We start from the raw sequence: 13,773 nt of genomic DNA, 5'->3' as shown, positions 1-13,773 counted from the left end.
GATCAGATCGAGTCATACACGGGTACAGGCAGTCAGAGGCACAAGGATCACCAATACAGGTCAGGGGCTCAAGCCTGGAAGCAAGAACTATCACTAACACTGGTCAGCAGGCTGTGACGGACTAAAATATCCCAGCTAGCTCCAGAACGAGGCTGAGGCGATTAACCCCTGCATGACCAGTCTCAAGAGAGGAAAGAAGAAAGTAAACTACGGACTGGACCATGACTTTATCTAAACCAAATTGGTATCAGTAAAAATATCAGCTCTGGATGCAAAAAATAAGCCATCACACAGCACCAGATCCCGAAAATTTAAACCATTATGGGTCTCGGAATATGGCAACACAAGCGATTTTTTTTTTCTATTACAAGTTTCCAATTTTTTTCACAGTTTAAATAAAAAAAAAAAAATTATACTCACTTTATATCTGCATAATTAAAATTAACTGGAGAATCATATTGCCAGTACTGTATTATACTGTAAGAAAATAAATAGAAAAAAAAAAAAAAATGATAGAATTGCACTTTTTTGGCAAACTCAACGTACTTCGAAAATTTTTTCTGCTTTCCAGTGCATCAGTGAGAGAATGAATGGTGTCATTCAAAATTACAATTTGTCCGGCAAAAAACAGGCCTCCATATGGCTATGTGGACAGAAAAATAATAAAAGTTAGAGCTTTTTGAAGATGGGGAGGAAAAAACGAAAACAGAAAATATAAATTGGTTGCGTTGTGAAGGGGTTAACAAATGTGGTAGAGGAATAATTTTGTAGCACTAAATAAATATAAATATTACAAGGCTAATATATCAGTATTGCAGTCTTTAAGATTTGGTCTCATGCTCCGCCATCAACTGCAAATATTAAAGTATTGTTTTCCAGTCTTTGAAAAAGAAGGCTTCGGCTATTACAGTAATTATAGTATTTGTGTCAAAATGCAATACCAGTAGCAATAATGAAGATGAACATCAGTCATGGCTGGTCATCATTTTCTATAGTTTTGCAGCTCATAGGGTGCATTCGCATAACCGAAAAACACCGTCAAGTTGCAGTGTAGCCAATTATCCTGCTGCAAAATTTCACGTTTTACTGTAAATTGCTGCAGTTTTGTGATGCAGCCTTTGGACATTTATAGTTTAAAATCAAAAAATCAAATGGTTACCTTTAGCAGGACAGACGCATCTATATTATACTTCATAACCATCAGTGGCAAATATATAAGGCGTCCAGAATAACGGAAAATATGTACGTGTTCAACGCTACATACTTGAAATCATATAAAGAAAACGCGTGTAAAGAACAGTTCATATAATGATCTTTATTACAAAAAAAACAAAACACAAGGGATATACTCCCTATCAACATATGACACATTTAAAAAAACACCTGGTAGCCACAAGTGTGTTACAATGGTGAGCCAACAAAAAGTTAGTGGCACCACTCTGAGTGCATGTTGATACCAGAGGAAATAACAGAACTAAAACGCCATGCTCTAAATAGCATCAGATGGTACAAAGAAAAGACTGCAAGTACCAAATCAAACCATCACTGTATCAACCATAGTATTAAAGCCACTGTGGCATACATCACTACACACTACATGAGGTTATGAGGAGGGAATTAGCAGAAGCATGGCAGACAAATAGACCAAAGAGTAAATAAATAAAGTACTTTACCAGAACACTCAGAGAATGGTGCCACGACCCCAGTTTAAAATCAGTAGATCGGTACACTAGACAACTTGAAATTGAATGACATGATTAAACAAAATAAACAATCATTTTCTTTTTAATAATTTCTGTACACAAAAAAATGACACAGATTAAAAAGAAACTTGAAACATCCTATGCTGAAAATAATGATATTGTTATTCATTGATAAGGAACATCTCAGAACAATTCCATCATATGTGCAGACTGGGGACACGCATCTAAGGCTGGTTTCACATGTACGTTTTTTGCCGCTGCGTTTTAGCGCAAAAAAACGCATGCGTTTTTTTCCCTATATTTAACATTAAAAACGGCCGCGTTTGACGACGCATGCGTTTTTTCTATGCTTGCGTTTGGTTGCAGAAATGCAACATGTAGTAATTTCTAGAGGCGTTTTTTGGCCGCAAAAAAACGCATGCTTTTTTTGCGGCAAAAAAAGTATTGCTGTCTATGTAAACGCATGCGTTTTTAAGCACATGCGTTTGGTTGCGTTTTAAACGCATGCGTTTTAATAGAAAAAAACAATAATACACACTGATAAGCCACCCCCCACCATCAAGGTGATAAAGGGATCCAAACCCTAACCCTAACCCTGATAAGCCACTCCCCACCATCAAGGTGATAAAGGGATCTAAACCCTAACCCTAATAAGCCACCCCCCACCATCAAGGTGATAAAGGGATCCAAACCCTAACCCTAACCCTAACCCTGATAAGCCACCCCCCACCATCAAGGTGATAAAGGGATCCAAACCCTAACCCTACCCCTAACCCTAGGGATCCTAACCCTACCCCTAACCCTAACCCTAGGGATCCTAACCCTAACCCTACCCCTAACCCTAACCCCAACCCTAGCTATTTCTATTTATAGTGGGTTTTCTAGATGATTTTGATAATTGGCGTTTCAAAAACGCAAACGCAGGAAAAAACGCATGTAAATGCGTCAAAACGACGCGTTTTTTTACCGCATGAGAAAACGCATGCGTCTAAAAAACGCAGCGTTTACATGCGTTTTTTCACCACCTGCGTTTGCGTTTTAAACGCTGCATTTTTAAACGCAAATGTGAAACTAGCCTAAGGCTTCTTTCACATGTCAGTGTATCCAGTACGTGTGGTGACAGTTTTCACATGTATCGGAGACACTGACACACATTGACCCATTCAAATGAATGGGTCTGTGCACATATCTGTGTTTTTTCACGGACCGTGTGTCCGAGTGACCCACACATGGACATGTCCGTTTTTGTGCAGCTGCACGGATCACACGAACCCATACAAGTCAATGGGTCCAAGTAATCACGTACCGCACGCGGATGCCGTCCGTGTGCCACATCAGTAACACACGGATGGCCGCCGGGGAAGAAGCGCTACAGTAAGCGCTGTTCCCCGGCTGGTGCTGAAGACGGCTTTTATCATTCTCCCTTGCTCTGCCAGTGATTAGCGCGAGCACTAGAGAATGATGAGAGTTGTAATAAAGTCCGAACGATCACAGCAGTTGGGGGCTTTGGGGATTCTTACTCCCATCATCTGACACCTGCTGCCGCTAATAACAGTGACAGCAGGAGCGGATGATCGGGGAATTTATCAGCCGCCGCATGCGATCTAATGAAATAAATGAAAAACCCGACATGGGTTCCCCCCTATTTTCTTGAACCAGCCAAGGAAAACTCACAGCTGGGGTCTTCTACCCTCAGCTGTCAGCTTCAGCAAGGTTGGTTATCAAGAATAGAGGGGTCCCCTGTTATGATCCGGTGACCCTGGAGCCGCATGAGACGTTCTCTGGAATAGGTGGTGCCTGTACTGACTGCAACCCTAAACTGATACCGCAACTAGAAGTAGCCGTGGGGTGTACCTAACACGTCCTAGACACCTCGACACAGCCGGAGGACTAAATACCCCTATAGATGGAAATGGGAATTCTATCTTGCCTCAGAGCAGAACCCCAAAGGATAGGCAGCCCCCCACAAATATTGACTGTGAGGATAAGAGGAACGACACACGCAGGCAGAAAGCAAGATTTAGCAAAAGAGGCACTTCTAGCTAAACAGAAAAGGATAGGACAGAATTCTAAGCGGTCAGTATTAAAACCCTAAAAATATCCACAGCAGATAATACAAAATATTCTACATCTAACTAAAGACATAGAATGTATATCTGCATCTCCAGAGAATCCAGCATGACTGAAAAATCCAAACAAAGTCTAAGCTGGACAAAAACACAATGAATTGCACTGAAATGTAAAGCATACAGAATGTGTACTACAGAGACAAAAAAAACAGACACTTATCTTAGCTGAATTGACAGCAGGGCATGAGGAGCCAGACAGAGATGCAATCCCTCCAAGAACAGTGGACAACTGGCAGGAACTCATGGATCCTGCACACCTAAATACCTAGTAGAGCTGCAATCAGCAGAAACACCTGCCCTGGATTACAACCCAGAGACAACTGCACTACCACCAACAACCACTGGAGGGAGCCCAAGAGCAGAATTCACAACAGTCCCCGCACTTTTTTTAATTATTTAAATCAATTTTAAAAATGGCATGGGTCCCCCCATTTTTGACAAGCAGCCTTGCTAAAGCTCACAGCTGGGGGCTGGTATTCTAAGGCTGGTAAGGAGCCATTGATATAGGCCCCCAGTCTAAAAACAGCAGCCCGCAGCTGCATAGAAAAGGCGCATCTATTAGATGCACATTTTCTAGGGCTTTGCCCTGCTCTTCCCACTTGACCTGTAGGGGTGGCAAGTGGGGTTAATATTTGTGGGGTTGATCTCACCTTTATATTGTCAGGTGACATCAAGCCCATGGCTTAGTAATAGAAAGGTGTCTATAAGACACTTCTCCTTTACTAATCCTATAGTTATATGTTAAATAAAGACAGACAGAATAAAATCCTTTAATTGAAAAAATGACACAGACTCCATTATTAATCTCAATTAAACCATACTTCCTGCAATGCCTAATTCCACCGAAGCCCTCGATCTCCTGTAACAAAAGTAAAATAAAAAAAAACAATATTCCATACCTGTCCATCATTCTGTCCCATGCTGTAATCCAGGTCTGGGGCTAAATAGTTTTCAACCTGGATGGTGCTAAGATGTGCCCATCCAGGCTGAAAACCACTGGTGAATGAGCTGCTGAGAGCGCAACATCATTCAGGAGTACTCATGCACCCTGATAGGACCAAACCAACAAGATAAATATAATCAGACCTCTGCTTCTAGAAAGCTGAAAAAGAATATTCCTCAATGACAGTCAGCAGGAGAATTAATTAAAGGGATAGGGGATGAACTTCAGGATAGGAGCATTAGAGCGGATTTTTTACCAGATTTCACAAGACAACCTGTATACATTCTTAATACAGTTGTGTGAAAAAGTGTTTGCCCCCTCCTGATTTCATATTTTTTTGTATGGTTGCAAACAAATTTAAATATTAGATAAAGATAACACAAGAAAACACAATATGTAGTTTTTTAAATGAAGGTCTTTAATATTAAGGGGAAAATAAATCCAAACCTACAGGGCCCTGTGTGAAAAAGTGATTGTCCCTTAAACCTAATAACTGGTTAGGCCACCCTTAGCAGCAACAACTGCAATCAAGCGTTTGTGATAACTGGCAATGAGTCTTTTACAATGCTCTGGAGGAATTGTAGCCCATTTATCTTTGTATAATTGTTATAGTTCAGCCACATTGGAGGGTTTCTGAGCAGGAACTGCCTTTTTTAGGTCATGCTACAGCATCTCAATCAGCGTAAGGTCAGGACTTTGACTAGACCACTCCAGTCTTAATTTTGTTTTTCTTAAATCATTCAGATGAGGACTTGCTTGTGTGTTTTTGATCTCTGTCCTGCTGCATAAACCAAGTGTACTTCAGCTTGAGGTCACAAACAGATGGCCGGACAGCAGAATTCATGGTACCATTTGCCATAGCAAGTCTTCCAAGTACTGAAGCAGCAAAACAGTCCCAGACCATCATACTACTACCACCATATTTTACTGTTGGTATGATACTCCTTTTCTGAAATGCTGTGTTACTTCTACACCAGATGTAATGGGACATACACCTTCCAAAAAGTTAAACTTTTATCTTGTCAGTCTACAGCGCATACTCTCAAAAGTCTTGGGGATCATCAAGATGCTTTTATGGCAAAACTGAGATGAGCCTTTATGTTCTTATTGCTCAGCAGTGGTTTTGTCTTGGAACTCCGCCATGCAGGTCATTTTTGCCCAGTCATTTTCTTATGTTGGAGTCATGAACACTGACCTTAACTGAGGCAATTGAGGCATGTAGTGCTGTAGATGTTGTTGTGGGGTCTTTTGTGACCTCTTGGATGAGTTGTCGCTACAATCTTGAGGTAATTTTGGTCAGCCGACCACTCCTGGGAAGTTTCACCACTGTTCCATGCTTTCTCCATTTGTGGATCTTGGCTCTCAATGTGGTTTGCTGGAGTCACAAAGCTTTAGAATACCTTTGGTTCGTGGCATGATGTCTAACTTTGGAGGAATTTTTAGACTACTCCAGCTTGTCAGGCAAATCCTACTTAAGTGATTTCTTGATTGAGAACAGGTGCGTCAGGGTGTGGCTAGGGAATTTGAACTCAGCTAACCAAAGAAGTGATAAACCACAGTTAATTTTTGTTTTAAGGGCGGGGGGCAATCACTTTTTCACACAGGGCCCAGTAGGTTTGGATTTCTTTATCCCTAAATAATAAAGACCTTTGTTAAAAAAAATGCATTTTGCTTTTTCTTGTGTTATTTTTGTCTAATGTTTAAATTATTTTGGTGATCTGAAACATTTAAGTGTGACAAACATGCAAAAGAATAGGGAATGAGGAAGGGGCAAAAACTTTTTCCCGCAACTGTAGATCTCTTAGATCTGGGTAGAGTGGTGTATTTACTTTAGAAATCCATGACAGAATGGCTGATATTAACATGAGCCTTTCTTGACAACAGCTAAGAAGCAATTTACACTGCAAGATTGTGAAGGAGTGTTCCTAGGTATGCTCATCTATATATATAATTGTCTAAGGGGTACTTCCATCTGTTTGTCTGTCGCAGAAGTCCCACATCGCTGACCAATCAGCAACAGGCTTAGTTCGGCCACGAATTGGCCCCTCCCTACTCTGCTCAAGTCAGTGCCCCCTCCCTACTCCCCTCCAGTCAGTGCCAGTGTGTCGCCCCATCCCAGACCAACTTTTTACTATTGATGCTGCCTATGCAGCATCAAGAGTAGAAAGATATAATGTTAAAAATAATAATTTAAAAAAAATCGTGCTATTCTCAACTTCCGCTGTCAACCGATGCGTGTGATGTGGCCGGCAGCTTCCGTTCCCAGCGATGCATTGCAAAATTACCCACATGACTTAGCGGTCTCGCGAGACCGCTAAGTCATCTGGGTAATTTCGCAATACATCGCTGGGAACGAAAGTTGGCAGCCGCATCGCGCGCATCGGGACAGCTTCGGTGGACGCCGGAGGATGAGTATATAACTATTTTTCATTTTCTTTTATTTAACAGGGATATGGTGACCACACTGCTATATAGTACGTGGGCAGTGTTATATACTGTGTGGGCTGTGTTATATATTGCGAGGGCTGTGTTATAAACTGCGTGGCCTGTGTTATATACTGTGTGGGCTGTGCTATATATTACGTGGGCTGTGTTATATACTACGTGGCTGCTATATACTACGTGGCTGCTATATACTACGTGGGCAGTGTTATTTACTGCATGGGCTGTGTTATATACTGCATGGGCTGTGCTATATATTACGTTGGCTGTGTTATATACTACATGGCTGCTATATACTACGTGGGCAGTATTATATACTGTGTGGGCTGTGTTATAAACTGCGTGGGCTGTGCTATATATTACGTGGGCTGTGTTATGTACTACGTGGCTGCTATATACTACGTGAGCTGTGTTATATACTGCGTGGGCTGTGCTATATATTACGTGGGCTGTGTTATATACTACATGGCTGCTATATTACGTGGGCTGTTATATACTATGTGGCTGCTATATACTGCATGGGCAGTGTTATATACTGTGTGGCTACTATATACTATGTAGGCTGTTATATATTGCGTGACTATGTTTTATACTACATGGGCAGTGTTAGATACTCTTTGGGCTGTTATATACTACGTGGCCTGTGTTATATACTATGTGGGCTGTTATGTACTACATGGCTGATATATACTACGTGGCTCCTATATACTATGTGGGCTCTGTTATATAGTAGGTGGGCTGTGTTATATACTGCGTGGCTGCTATATACTCCGTGTGCAGTGTTATATACTACGTGGGCTGTGTTATATACTATGTGGGCTGTGTTATATAGTACTTGGGCTGTGTTATATACTGCGTGGGCTGTGCTATATATTTTGCAGGCTGTGTTATATACTACGTGGCTGCTATATAGTACTTGGGCTGTGTTATATACTGCGTGGGCTGTGTTATATACTGCGTGGGCTGTGCTATATATTATGTAGGCTGTGTTATATACTATGTAGCTGCTATATACTACGTGGCTGTGCTATATATTACATGGCTGTGTTATATACTACGTGGCTGTACTATACCTTGCGCCCCGAACCCCCGACATCCTGCGACCAATCAGCAACAGGCACAGTCCGACCGTGAATTGGCGCGGGATTTGAACCACGCTTTGCTGATATTGGCGCAGGATTTAAACACCGCTTCCATCATTGATCGTGCCCAGTCGGCCGCGACCAATCAGCGACAGGCGCAGTCCGGCCACGAATTGGCGCCGGATTTGAACCACGCTTCGCTGATCGGCCAGCCGGGCGCGTCCAATCAGCGATATTGGCGCAGAATTTAACCCCCACTCACAGCGCGACGTACATACATACTGTACATACATACATATTCTAGAATACCTGATCAGTTAGAATTGGGCCACCATCCTGATAATCTTGGAGTCTAAACAGTCATTGTTCTTGGAAGTTATTGTTCCCAGCAGCATGTTGTCCTGTGTAAACTCACACTTCTGTGAACAAAGGCAGCCTATACACACTGAGCAATCTATTACTGTAGTTGGGTTGGCCTTTTGTTAAGAGACTATGAACCCCTTTAGCTCCTCTTTTTCCCAGAGCCATAACTTTTTATTCTTCTGTCATTATGGCCGTGTGAGGGCTTGTTTTTTGTGGGACGAGTTGTATTATGAATAACACCATTGATTTTACCATATAGTGTACTGGAAAACAGAAAACAAAATTCCAAGTAAGAGAAATTGCAATAAAAGTTCAATTCCACAATTGTTTTTTTTTTACATATTCACTAAATGCTAAAATTGACCTGCTATTATGATTCTCCATGTCATTACAAGTTCATAGATACCAAACATGTATAGGTTCTGTTTTATTTACGTGGTGGAAAAAAATCTAAAATTTATAAAAAAAAAAAAAAAAAAGAAAAAGCCTAATTTTCTGAGATTTGTAGCATCTCATTTTTTGTGATCTGGGGATGGGTGAGGGCTTATTTTTTGCGCCAATCTGATGTTCTTATTGATACCATCTTGGGATACAATGTTTTGATCGCCTGTTATTGTATTTTATTGCAATGTTGCAGCGAATAATTCATTTTATACAGTATCTTGGTAGACCGGATAGATACAATGTTTTGATGGCCCGTTATTGCATTGCATTTTATGGCAATGTTGCAGCGATTAATTCTTTTTATACAGTATCTTGATAGACCAGGCATTTCTGAATGTGGCAATACAAAATATGTGTATTTTTTCTTTTTCTTTTAATTGTGATTTGAACTTTTAGATTTTTTTAATTTTTAAAATATTTTTGAAAACATTTTTCTCAGGATGTAAATTATGACAGCAAGACAGGAGGTAATCCTAATCATCCTCTATGGACAGTAAACACACAAGAGGTTAAAAGTTCCCCCACCTCACCCTCAGTGTTTTTCCTATCCCTACTAGGATAGACGCAAGAGTGAGGTGCGCATTGGCCCGAACATTACTGGGAGTTCAGAGAGATCGGAAAGGATCAATCTCATCCCTTCCCTCTGGGCTGATACCTCGCTAGATAGGGGTACCTCTGCCAGGTCAGTAGAGCAGGATGTTGCTCCCGATACTGCCACTATAGGCTATGTGCACACGTAGCAGATTTTTCGCGTTTTTTTCATGGTTTTTCGCTATAAAAACGCTATAAAACCGCAAAAAAACGCTCACACTAAGCATCCTATTTAATAGAATGCAATCCGCATTTTTGTGCACATGCTGCATTTTTTTCCTGAGCGGAATCGCATTCCAGAAAAAAATGCAGCATGTTCATTAAATTTGCGGAATCGCGGGGATTCCGCACACATAGGAATGCATTGATCTGCTTACTTCCCGCACGGGGCTATGCCCACCATGCGGGAAGTAAGCAGATCATGTGCGGTTGGTACCCACGGTGGAGGAGAGGAGACTCTCCTCCACAGACTGGGCACCATATAATTGTTAAAAAAAAAGAATTAAAATAAAAAATCGTGATATACTCACCCTCTGATGGCCCCTGAGCCTTCCCGCCTCTCAGGCCGGCCTCACACTCAGCGTATGTAAATACGGTCCGTTTATTACGGCCGTAATACGAAGAAATGTTCCCAAAATAGTGATCCATATGTCCTCCGTAGGCAGGGTGTGACAAGCGTATTTTGCGCATGGCATCCTCCGTATGTAATCCGTATGGCATCCGTACTGCGATATTTTCTCGCAGGCTTGCAAAACCGACATCTAATGGATTTATGTGCTCAAATGTTCGTTAAAACATATCTACAGTATGTATATATGTATATGTCATTGAGACACACACACACATATACAGTGGGGCAAAAAAGTATTTAGTCAGTCAGCAATAGTGCAAGTTCCACCACTTAAAAAGATGAGAGGCGTCTGTAATTTACATCATAGGTAGACCTCAACTATGGGAGACAAACTGAGAAAAAAAAATCCAGAAAATTACATTGTCTGTTTTTTTTATCATTTTATTTGCATATTATGGTGGAAAATAAGTATTTGGTCAGAAACAAAATTTCATCTCAATACTTTGTAATCTATCCTTTGTTGGCAATGACAGAGGTCAAACGTTTTCTGTAAGTCTTCACAAGGTTGCCACACACTGTTGTTGGTATGTTGGCCTATTCCTCCATGCAGATCTCCTCTCGAGCAGTGATGTTTTTGGCTTTTTGCTTGGCAACACGGACTTTCAATTCCCTCCAAAGGTTTTCTATAGGGTTGAGATCTGGAGACTGGCTAGGCCACTCCAGGACCTTGAAATGCTTCTTACGAAGCCACTCCTTCGATGCCCTGGCGGTGTTCTTTGGATCATTGTCATGTTGAAAGATCCAGCCACGTTTTATCTTCAATGCCCTTGCTGATGGAAGGAGGTTTGCACTCAAAATCTCACGATACATGGCCCCATTCATTCTTTCATGTACCCGGATCAGTCGTCCTGGCCCCTTTGCAGAGAAACAGCCCGAAAGCATGATGTTTCCACCACCATGCTTTACAGTAGGTATGGTGTTTGATGGATGCAACTCAGTATTCTTTTTCCTCCAAACACGACAAGTTGTGTTTCTACCAAACAGTTCCAGTTTGGTTTCATCAGACCATAGGACATTCTCCCAAAACTCCTCTGGATCATCCAAATGCTCTCTAGCAAACTTCAGACGGGCCCGGACATGTACTGGCTTAAGCAGTGGGACACGTCTGGCACTGCAGGATCTGAGTCCATGGTGGCGTAGTGTGTTACTTATGGTAGGCCTTGTTACATTGGTCCTAGCTCTCTGCAGTTCATTCACTAGGTCCCCCCGCGTGGTTCTGGGATTTTTGCTCACCGTTCTTGTGATCATTCTGACCCCACGGGGTGGGATTTTGCGTGGAGCCCCAGATCGAGGGAGATTATCAGTGGTCTTGAATGTCTTCCATTTTCTAATTATTGCTCCCACTGTTGATTTCTTCACTCCAAGCTGGTTGGCTATTGCAGATTCAGTCTTCCCAGCCTGGTGCAGGGCTACAATTTTGTTTCTGGTGTCCTTTGACAGCTCTTTGGTCTTCACCATAGTGGAGTTTGGAGTCAGACTGTTTGAGGGTGTGCACAGGTGTCTTTTTATACTGATAAGTTTAAACAGGTGCCATTACTACAGGTAATGAGTGGAGGAAAGAGGAGACTCTTAAAGAAGAAGTTACAGGTCTGTGAGAGCCAGAAATCTTGATTGTTTGTTTCTGACCAAATACTTATTTTCTACCATAATATGCAAATAAAATGATAAAAAAACAGACAATGTGATTTTCTGGATTTTTTTTTCTCAGTTTGTCTCCCATAGTTGAGGTCTACCTATGATGTAAATTACAGGCGCCTCTCATCTTTTTAAGTGGTGGAACTTGCACTATTGCTGACTGACTAAATACTTTTTTGCCCCACTGTATATATATATATATATATATATATATATATATATATATATATATATATATACTGTATTTACATTTATTCAGCGCGAGATATGTGAAAAGCCGGTAATTCAATTGCCAGCTTTTCATTCCTCCTTCACAAACCAGACAGGATATGAGACATGGTTTACATACAGTAAACCATCTCATATCCCTTTTTTTTTTTGCATATTCCACACTACTAATGTTAGTAGTGTGTATGTGCAAAATTTGGCCGCTGTAGCTGCTAAAATAAAGGGTTAATTCGCGGAAAAAATTGATGTGGGCTCCCGCGCAATTTTCTCCACCAGAGCGGTAAAGCCAGTGACTGAGGGCAGATATTAATAGCCTAGAGAGAGTCCATGGTTATTGCCCCCCCCTGGCTACAAACATCTGCCCCCAGCCACCCCAGAAAAGGCACATCTGGAAGATGCGCCTATTCTGGCACTTGGCCACTCTCTTCCCACTCCCCTGTAGCGGTGGGATATGGGGTAATGAAGGGTTAATGTCACCTTGCTATTGTAAGGTGACATTAAGCCAGGTTAATAATGGAGAGGCGTCAATTATGACACCTATCCATTATTAATCCAATAGTACTAAATGGTTAGTAAAACACACACACATGATTACAAAGTATTTTAATGAAATAAAGACACAGGTTGTTGTAATATTTTAATATACTGGTAATCCAGCTGAAGACCCTCGTTCTGTAACAAAGTTAAAAAAACAAACAACAATATTCCATACCTTCCGTTGTTATGTCCCACGAAGTAAATCCATCTGAAGGGGTTAAATCATTTTACAGCCAGGAGCTGTGCTAATGCACTCGCTGGTGCCTGTAAAACCCCGGGTACTGAATGGAAAGCTGGGTGATCTGTAGTTACCTTGAGTTGCGGTGAGGCGCCCTCTGCTGGATGTCCTCATATGAACTCGAGCGTGGGATCTTTTCCAAGGCTCCAGTTCATGAGGACATCCAGCAGAGGGCACATCACCGCAACTCAAGGTAACAGATCACTCTGCTTTCCATTCAATACCCGGGGACATAACGACGGAAGGTATGGAATATTGTTGTTTGTTTTTTTAACTTTCTTAAATTTCAGATTTGTTGGATGTGCACAAGTCTAACCATGTATACTAATCCTAATCGCTCAGAGGCACTGTCCGAGCAATACCTGGGTAGTGTAAGTTGATCTCATTGCCTGACTATGATGCCAGAGAAGTTGGGAGAGGCTTCGGTTATTTCTGGAAGGTTGGCAGGCCATCACAAAAAAATCAGTGGATTCTGCGGACCATGGGGAGGGTTCCAAAACAGACTTCCCACTCACTCCCTAAAAGTATCACCTCACCAAGCCTCAATCCCCCTCTTCCTGAAAAAGACTTTTTGGAGATATCTAGGACATACTAGAATTTGGGGCAGTCAGTACAGTACCCCTCTCAGAGGTAGGACAAGTCCATTATTCTTCATTTCTCCATAAAAAAGCCTTTTGGCAAATACTGTACCATTATAAACTTAACCCCTTCATGACCTTGGGATTTTCCATTTTTCCGTGTTCATTTTTCGCTCCCCTCTTTCCCAGAGCCATAACTTTTATTTTCCCGTCAATATGGCCATGTGAG

General features: G+C 41.6%; 1 protein-coding gene across 2 annotated transcripts in view; it reads right to left on the bottom strand.

Moving 5' to 3' along the window:
* LOC143815888 (forkhead box protein O6-like) overlaps positions 1 to 13,773 on the bottom strand; it is a 374,302-nt gene that overhangs the window by 234,264 nt on the left and 126,265 nt on the right. The gene's annotated exons all lie outside the window — the stretch shown is intronic.

This window comes from Ranitomeya variabilis, chromosome 3 (assembly GCF_051348905.1).
Source record: "Ranitomeya variabilis isolate aRanVar5 chromosome 3, aRanVar5.hap1, whole genome shotgun sequence".
NCBI lineage: Eukaryota > Metazoa > Chordata > Amphibia > Anura > Dendrobatidae > Ranitomeya > Ranitomeya variabilis.
The sequence above is the reverse complement of the archived record's forward strand: the minus strand, read 5'-3'. Positions and strand labels throughout refer to the sequence as shown.